Genomic DNA, 9542 nt, shown 5'->3' with positions numbered 1-9542 from the left:
CTCAACCTTTTTTTCCATCCCTGTGATGAATAGACTCTAAGGTGGTCCCTATAATCCCCACCTCCCAGTATTTATGCCCTTGTGTAATCCCCCCACCTTGAGTGAGGGAGGAACCTGTGACTTGCTTCTAGCCAATAGAGAACAGCAAAGGTGATGGGCTGTCACTTCCACCATTATGTTACCAAAGATTGCTAGGGGACTCTGCTTTGCTGATTCTGAAGAAGCTTCCATATTGTAAGCTTCCCAAGGAACTGAGAGTATCCTCTAGATGACAGCTAGGAAGAAATTGAAGTCTTCAGGCCCAAAACCTGCAAATAACTGAGTTCTGCCAATAACCTTGTGAGCTTGGACGTGGATCCTTCCCCTAGGCAAATTTTCAGATGAACCGGTTCTGGTCAATGCCTTAGTTGCACTCTTTGGGGACCCATCTAAGCCATGCCCAGACTCCTGGCCCACAAAAACTGTGACAGACATGTGGCTTTAAGCCACTGATAATTGTTTTGCAGTGATAGATAACTAAAATATTGTTATATTGCAATATTATAATATTGTTTTGCAACGATAGATAACTAAAGTATCACACCTCCAAAGGAGATCTCTTTGACATTTTTTTTCCTAATTACTACCCACCCCGCCACTGTGCAACTTTAATACTATAAATATACTATACATCTGTTTATGTACTATGTGTATATCTGTATTTTATACATAAAAAGAGTAAGATTTTTTTCACCCCCAGAGAACTATTTTCAACCCCCTGGGGGCAATATTGCTTTTGTTGACAATGTATAAGATGGTGTTGGCAAATTAAAGCCTACCACCAGTTTTGAAATAAAGTTTTATTTAACACAGCCATGCATATGCATTAACATATTGACTGTCACTGCTTTTGTGCTGCAATAGCAGAGTTGAGTAGCTGCAACAGAGACCATATAGCCTGCAAAGCATTGAGTATTTACCATCTAACTATAGAAAATATTTGCCAACCACTGCTCTAGAAATTTCACAATTTCACCTTTCACATTTAGATCTATGGTCCACCTGGAATATAAATTTTGACATTGATATTAGGTAAAGGTCAAGACTCTTTTTATTTTCCATGTGGATTTCCAGTTACCCAACATTATTTACTGAAAAGCCATCCTTTCCCCACTGCATGGTGGTGTCACCTTTGTCTAAGTCAATGACTGTGTATATGTAGGTCTCTGTGTGTGGGTGACATAATTTGGAGACAACTGATATCTTTATAATATTGAGCTTTCTAATTGTTGACATGATATATACTTTCATTTATTTAAATCTTTTAAAATTTTCTCAATGATATTTCTATTTTTCTTGTAGAGGTCTTATACCTATTTTATTAGATTAAGACCTGGAGATTTGATCAATCATAAGTAGTATCATATAGTCATTTCTACTCTTTAATTGTATGCTGCTAGTATATGGAGGTAAAATTGCTTTTCCTATATTAATTTTGTTTTTAGAGACTTTTTAAAATCCATTACTAATTGTAATAGTTTACCTGCAAATTACTGCTGATTTTCTCTGAGCACAATCATGTCACCTGTGAATAATGACATTTTTATTTCTTCTTTTGTAATTTTCAAATCTTTTAATTTATTTTTATTTTCTTGCCTTAACTCATTGACTAAAATCATTAATAAACATTAAATAGAAGTAAAAGCAGATATCTTTGTCTTATTCCGGGTCTCAATTGGCAAAGCTTTAAATATTTCATCATTAAGTATGATGTTTTCCTTAAGCCTTTTGTTGATACTATTCATCAGATTAAGGAAGGTTCCTTCTACTCCTAGTTACTAACAGTTTTTATTTATTTATTTTATCATGAATATGTATATTAAGCTTTATAATTTTTTTCTACATCTACTGAGATAATCATTTGATTTTTCTTATCAGTTATAATTAATGTAGTGAATTACATTGCTTGAGTTTTTGAATGTTAAACTAACCTTTCACCTTGCATTCTTGGAATAAACCCACCTTGGTTTTTTTATACACATCACTGGATTCACTTTGCTATAATTTCTTTATTTTTTTGCATCTACCTTCATAAAACAACTAGGGAAGTGTTTATTCTTTTTTTTTCATTCTTTGGAACAGTTTGTAAAACATTGGTGTTAATTCTTCCTTAAATGTTTGGTGAAAACTTCTGGACTAGAGCTTTCTTTGTGGGAAGTTTTCAAATTACCGATTCAATGTTTAAAATATATGCAGTACTATTCAGATGTTCTGTTTCTTATCTAGCAAGTTGTTTGTTTAGTTGAAATTAAATATTTTTGGCATAAAGTTGTTAAAAATATGAGCTCATTAGCTCTTTAATGCCTAGAGAAGTTGTAATAAACTACCATTTTGATTACTGAATTAGTCATTTGTGTGCCTCAATTTTTTATAGCTAAGTTTTGCTAAGGTTTTATTAATTTTTATTAGACTTTTGAAAGATAGAACTCTTGTTTATTTTCTCTATTTTATGATTTCTTCCTCTTTCACTGATTTCTGCTTTCTTTTTTGTTTTTAAGTTGAAGTATAGTTGATTTACAATATCATGTTAGTTTCAGGTACACAGCACAGTACAGTAATTCCTTGTTGGTTATCTATTTTATATATAGTAATGTGTATATGTTAATACCAACCTCCTAATTTATTCCTCCCCCTACTCTCATCTTGATATTTCTTTAAAAAAATTTTTTTTGTACTTAATCTTCTTTTCTTTCCTAAGTGCTTGAGATGGTTACTTAGTCCTTTAATTTTCATCCTTTCTTCTTTTTTAATATATGCATTAAAATTATCAATACCCCTTGAAGCCCGATTTTAGCTGCATCCCACAAAAATTCAGTTAATTTTTTCCCCTAATTATCAATGTTACTTCTTTTTTGATCTATCAATTATTTAGATGCATATAACTCAATTTCACAATATTTTTTTTCTACCTTTTTGTTATTGATTTTTAACTTAACTGCACTATGATCCAGAGCATACTCTGTCTTATTCCATTTTTTGAAATTTGTTGAGGCCTGATTTATGGCCTAGCATTTTTGGAAAATATTCCAAATGTGAATTCTGAATTTCTTTGGTACAGTGGACTCCAAGTTTATTAATGACGTTATTCAAATTTTCTAAATCCCTATTGATTTTTATCTGCTTGTTCCATGAGTTACTGAGAGAGGCCTGTTAAAATTTCCAACTTACAGTTGAAGTTGTTTATTTCTCCTTTTGGTTTTGTCAATTTTTGCCTTACATATTTGGTTGCTAATTATCGGACATTTACAAATTTAGAATTGTTATATCTTACTGCCATATTGACACTTTAATCATTATGAAATGTGTGTCTGGTAGTGCTCTTTGCCTTAAAGTCTATTTTTTTCTGTTATTCATATAGCTACAACAACTTTATTTTGGGTAACTTGCATGGTATATCATTTTACACCATTTTACTTTCAATATTCCTTTGTCTTTATACTTAAGCTCTGAACTTGTCTCTTGTAAGAAACATGTTGCTATTGTTGTTGCTGCTGTTGTTTTAATTTGGTTTTATAATCTATAACTTTTGATTAGAGTTTTTAGTCCGTTTACATTTGCTCTAATTTTTGGTATACTGGGATATATATCTACCATATCTCTATTTGTTTTCTATTCATACCTATTTTTCTGCCCTTGTTTACTCAGTTTTATTATCTTCTTTGCATTAAGCAAGTGTTTTTTAAAATTCTAGTTTCTCTTTAGCTTATTGGATATACATTATTTTATTATTCTCTTAGCAAATATGAAACCAGCAAGGATACAGAAGATTACCATATATATTATTATCATTGCCTATTTCAGGCAATATAAGGGCTCTAAAGACATCCCCATAAAGCTTTTGTTTTATTACTCCCATTTGCATTAATTTCACATATGCCTTATATCCCACAAGACTTTATTATTACTGTTATATAGGGTTAATATTATTGAGATTAATCCTAATATTTACTCCTTTGAAGATAATGTGTCTTTCGAAACAGTAACCCTACTGTTTTGATGATGGTAGTTTTGTAGTATAGTTTGAAATCAGGGAGCATGATTCTCCAGCAATGTTCTTCTTCTTCAAGATTGCTTTGGCTAATTGGGGTCTTTTGTCATTCCATACCTTTAGTATTATTTGTTCTATTTCTGTGAAATATGCCTTTGGTATTTTGCTTGGGATTGCATTTAGTCTGTAAATTACCTTGAGTGGTATAGACATTTTAACAGTATTAATTCTTCCAATCCATGGGCATGGTATACCTCACCATTTGTTTGTGTCATCTTCAATTTCTTTCATCACTGTCATTATTTTCAAAGAACAGGTCTTTTCCTTCCTTGGATAAATTTATTCCTATGTATTTTATTCTTTTTGATGCAATTGTAAGTGATATTTTCTTAATTTCTCTTCTGAGAGTTCATTGTTAGTGTTTAGAAACTCAACAGATTTCTGTATAGTAATTTTGTATCCTACAACTTTATTGAATTCATTTATTAGTTCTAATAGTTTATTGGTGGAGTTTTTAGGATTTTCTACATATAATATCAAGTCATCTGCAAACAGTGACAGTTTGACTTCTTTTCCAATTTGGATTCCTTTTATTTCTTTTTCTTCTCTGATTGCCATGGCTAAGACTTCCAAAACTATGTTGAATAATAGTGGTGAGAGTGGACATCCTTGTCTTGTTACTGATCTTAGAGGAAATGCTTTCAGTTTTTCACCATTGAAAATGATGTTTGCTGTGGGTTTGTCGTATATGGCCTTTATTATGTGGAGGTAGGTTCCCCCTATGCCCACTCTCTGGAGAGTTTTTATCATAAATGGATGTTGAATTTTGTCAAATGTTTTTTGTGCATCTGTTGAGATGATCACAAGGTTTTATTCTTCATTTTGTTAATCTGGTATATCACGTTGATTGATGTGCAAATATTGAACCATCCTTGGGATTAATCCCACTTAATTATGATATGTTATCCTTTTAATGTATTGTTGGAATTGGTTTGCCAATATTTTGTTGACGCTTTTTGGATCTGTGCTCATCAGAGATATTGGCCTGTAATTTTCTTTATTTTTACTTTTTTGATGTGTTTGTCTTGTTTCGGTATGAAGGTGACACTAGTCTCATAGAATGAGTTTGGAAGAATTCTTTCCTCTTCAACTTTTTTGGAAAAGTTGGAGAAGAATAGGTGTTAACTTTTCTTTTTTTATTTTTTTTGCGGTACACGGGTCTCTCACTGTTGCAGTCTCTCCTGTTGTGGAGCACAGGCTCCGGACGTGTAGGCTCAGCAGCCATGGCCCACGGGCCCAGTCCCTCCACGACACGTGGGATCCTCCCAGACCAGGGCACAAACCCATGTCCCCCGCATTGGCAGGTGGAATGTCAGCCACTGCGCCACCAGGGAAACCCCTAACTCTTCTTTTTAAATGTTTGGTAGAATTCACCTGTGAAGCTATCTGGTCCTGGACTTTGGTTTGTTGGGGTTTTTAAAATTACTTATTCAATTTTATTACTACCAGTTGGTCTGTTCAAATTTTCTATTTATTCTTGTTTAGTCTTGGAAGACTGTATGTTTCTAGGAATTTATTTATTTCTTCTAGGTTGTACAACTCATTGGCATATAATCATTTGTAGTAATCTCTTAGGATACCCTGTATTTTTATGGTGCCAGTTGTAACTTCTCTTTCATTTTTTGATTTTATTTATTTGAGCCCCCTCTCTGTCTTTTCTCTAGTCTCACTAAAGGTTTATCAATTTTATTTATCTTTTCAAAGAAGCAGCTCTTAGTTTCATTGATCTTTTCTATTTTTAAAAATCTCTATTCCATTTATTTTCACTCTGATCTTTATTATTTCCTTCCTTCTTACTAACTGGGATTTGTTTACTCTTCTTTTTCTAGTTCCTTTAGGTGTAAAATTACATTGTTTATTTTAGATTTTACTCGTTTCCTGAGGTAATCCTTTATGATTATAAACTTCCTGCTTATAATTGTTTTTACTGCATCTCATAGGGTTTAAAATGTCATGTTTCCATTTTCTTTCATCTTAAGGTATTTTTTTATTCCTCTTTCATTTCTTCAGTGACCCATTGGTTGTTTAGTATCATATTGTTTAGAATCCCCATGTTTGTGTTTTTTCCAACTTTTTTTCCTGTTGTTGATTTCTAGTCTCATACCTTTGTCATCAGAAAAGATGCTTGATTTGATTTCAATCTTCAAATTTGTTAAGACATCTTTTGTGACCTAGCATTTGATCTATACTGGAGAATGTTCTTTTTGCACCTGAAAAAATATGGGGGACCTTCAAGATGGCAGAATAGTAAGAAGTGATCACCTTCCTCCTCACAAATACATCAAAACTACATCTACATGTGTAACAAATCCTACAGAACACCTACTGAACGCTGGCAGAAGACCTCACATTCCCCAAAGGCAAGAAACTCCCCACATAATGGGTAGGGCAAAAGAAAAAAGAAAAAACAGAGACAAAAGGATAAGGATGGGACCTACACCTTTGGGAGGGAGCTGTGAAGGAGGAAAAGTTTCCACACACTAGGAAACCCCTTCACTGGTGGAGACAGGGGGTGGCGGGGGCAGGGGGAAGCTTCAGAGCCACAAAGGAGAGCACAGCAACAGGGGTGCAGAGGGCAAAGTGGAGAGATTCCCACACAGAGGATCAGGGCTGACCAGCACTCACCAGCCTGAGAGGCTTATCTGCTCACCCGTTAGGGTGGGTGGGGGCTGGGAGCTGAGGCTCGGACTCTGGAGGTCAGATCCCAGGGAGAAGACTGGGGTTGACAGTGTGAACACAGCCTGAAGGGGGCTGGTGCACTACAGATATCTGGGAGGGAGTCCAGTAAAATGTCTGGAACTGCCTAAGAGGCAAGAGACCATTGTTTCAGGGTGCGTAAGGAGAGGTGATTCAGAGCACCGCCTAAACGAGCTTCAGAGATGGGCGTGAACCGTGGCTATCAGCGTGGAAGCCAGAGAAGGGCATGAAATGTTAAGGCTGCTGCTGGAGCCACCAAGAAGCCTGTGTGCAAGCACAGGTCACTATCCACACGTCCCCTCCCGGGAACCTGTTGCACAGGCAACCCGCCACTGCCAGGGTCCCATGATCCAGGGACAACCTCCCTGGGAGAATACATGGTGCACCTCAGGCTGTTGCAATGTCACACCGGCCCCTGCTGCTGCAGGCTCACCCGGCATTCCGTATCTCTCCCTTCCCCTGGCCTGAGTGAGCCAGAGCTCCCGAATCAGCTGCTCCTTTAACCCCATCCTATCAGGGCAGGGAAGAGATGCCCTCAGGCGACCTACACACAGAGGTGGGGCCAAATCCAAAGCGGAGCCCCAGGAAGAGAAAAGGAAATTTCGCCATGTTAGCCTCAGGAGCAGTGGATTAAATCTCCACAATCAACTTGATGTACCCTGCACCTGTGGAATACCCGAATAGACAATGAATCATCCCAAAATTGATGCAGCAGACTTTGGGAGCAATTGTAGACTTGGGGTTTGCTTTCTGCATCTAATTTGTTTCTGGTTTTATGTTTATCTTAGTTTAGTATTTAGAGCTTATTATCATTGGTAGATATGTTTATTAATTTGGTTGCTCTCTTCCTTTTATTTTATATATATATAGTCTCCTATTTCTCTTTTTGTGAGTGTGGATGTGTATGCTTCATTGTGTGATTTTGCCTGTATACCTTTGCTTTTACCATTTGTCCTAGAGTTCTCTCTGTCCATTTTTTGTTGTTTTTTCTATAGTTTTTAGTGCTTGCTATCATTGGTGAATTTGTTTTTTGGTTTGGTTGCTCTCTTCTTTCTTTCTTTTTTTTAAATTACTTTTTAATTTTATTATTTTTAATAACTTTTTATTTTAATAACTTTATTTTATTGTATTGTATTTTTTTTTTCTGTTTTTCTTTCTTTTTCTTTTTTCTCCCTTTTCTTCTGAGCTGTGTGGCTGACAGGGTCTTGGTGCTCCAGCCGTGTGTCAAGCCTGAGCCTCTGAGGTGGGAAAGGCAAGTTCAGGTCTCCACAAGAGACCTGCCAGCCCCACATAATATAAAACAGAGAAAGCTCTCCCAGAGATCTCCACCTCAAGGTTAAGACCCAGCTCCTCTCAACAACCAGCAAGCTATAGTGCTGGACACCCTATGCCAAACAACTAGCAAGACAGGAACACAACCTCACCCATTAGCAGAGAGGCTGCATAAAATCATAATAAGTTCACAGACACCCCAAAACACACCACAGGATGCGGTCCTGCCCACCACAAAGACAAGATCCAGTCTCATCCACCAGAACACAGGCACCAGTCCCCTCCACCAAGAAACCTACACAACCCACTGAACCAATATTACCCACTAGGTGCAGACACCAAAAACAACAGGAACTACAAACCTGCAAGCTGCAAAAAGGAGACCCCAAACACAGTATGTTAATCAAAATGAGAAGGCAGAGAAACGCACAGCTGATGAAGGAGCAAGGTAGAAACCCACCAGACCAAACGAATGAAGAGGAAATAAGCAGTCTACCTGAAAAAGAATTCAGAGTAATGATAGTAAAGGTGATACAAAATCTTGGAAATAGAATCAATAAAATACAAGAAACATTTAACGAGGACCTAGAAGAACTAAAGAGCGAACAAACAATGATGAACAATACAATAAATGAAATTAAAAATCTTCTAGAAGGAAGCAATAGCAGAATAACTGAGGCAAAACAATGGGTAAGTGACCTGGAAGATAAAATAGTGGAAATAACTATTGCAGAGCAGAATAAAGAAAAAAGAATGAAAAGAATTGAGGACAGTCTCAGAGACCTCTGGGGCAACATTAAATGCACCAACATTCTAATTATAGGGGTCCCAGAAGAAGAAGAGAAAAAAAAGGGACTGAGAAAATACTTGAAGAAATTATAGTTGAAAACTTCCCTAATATAGGAAAGGAAATAGTCAATCAAGTCCAGGAAGTGCAGAGAGTCCCATACAGGATAAACCTATGGAGAAACATGCCAAGACATATATTAATCAAACTATCAAAAATTAAATACAAAGAAAATATATTAAAAGCAGCAAGGAAAAAACAACAAATAACGACACATACAGACTGAAAGTGAGGGGATGGAAAAAGATATTTCATGCAAATGGAAATCAAAAGAGAGCTGGAGTAGCAATTTTCAAATCAGACAAAGTAGACTTTAAAATAAAGACTATTACAAGAGACAAAGAAGGACACCACATAATGATCAAGGGATCAATCCAAGAAGAAGATATAACAATTGTAAATATTTATGCACCCAACATAGGAACACCTTAACACATAAGGCAAATGCTAGCAGCCATAAAAGGGGAAATCGACACTAACACAATAATAGTAGGGGACTTTAACACTTACACCAATGGACAGATCATCCAAGATGAAAATAAATAAGGAAACACAAGTTTTAAATGACACATTAAACAAGATGGACTTAATTGATATTTATAGGACATTCCATCCAAAAACAACAGAATACACATTTTT

This window comes from Physeter macrocephalus, chromosome 12 (assembly GCF_002837175.3).
Source record: "Physeter macrocephalus isolate SW-GA chromosome 12, ASM283717v5, whole genome shotgun sequence".
In the NCBI taxonomy this organism is placed as follows: Eukaryota; Metazoa; Chordata; class Mammalia; order Artiodactyla; family Physeteridae; genus Physeter; species Physeter macrocephalus.
This window is presented reverse-complemented; position numbering follows the sequence as displayed.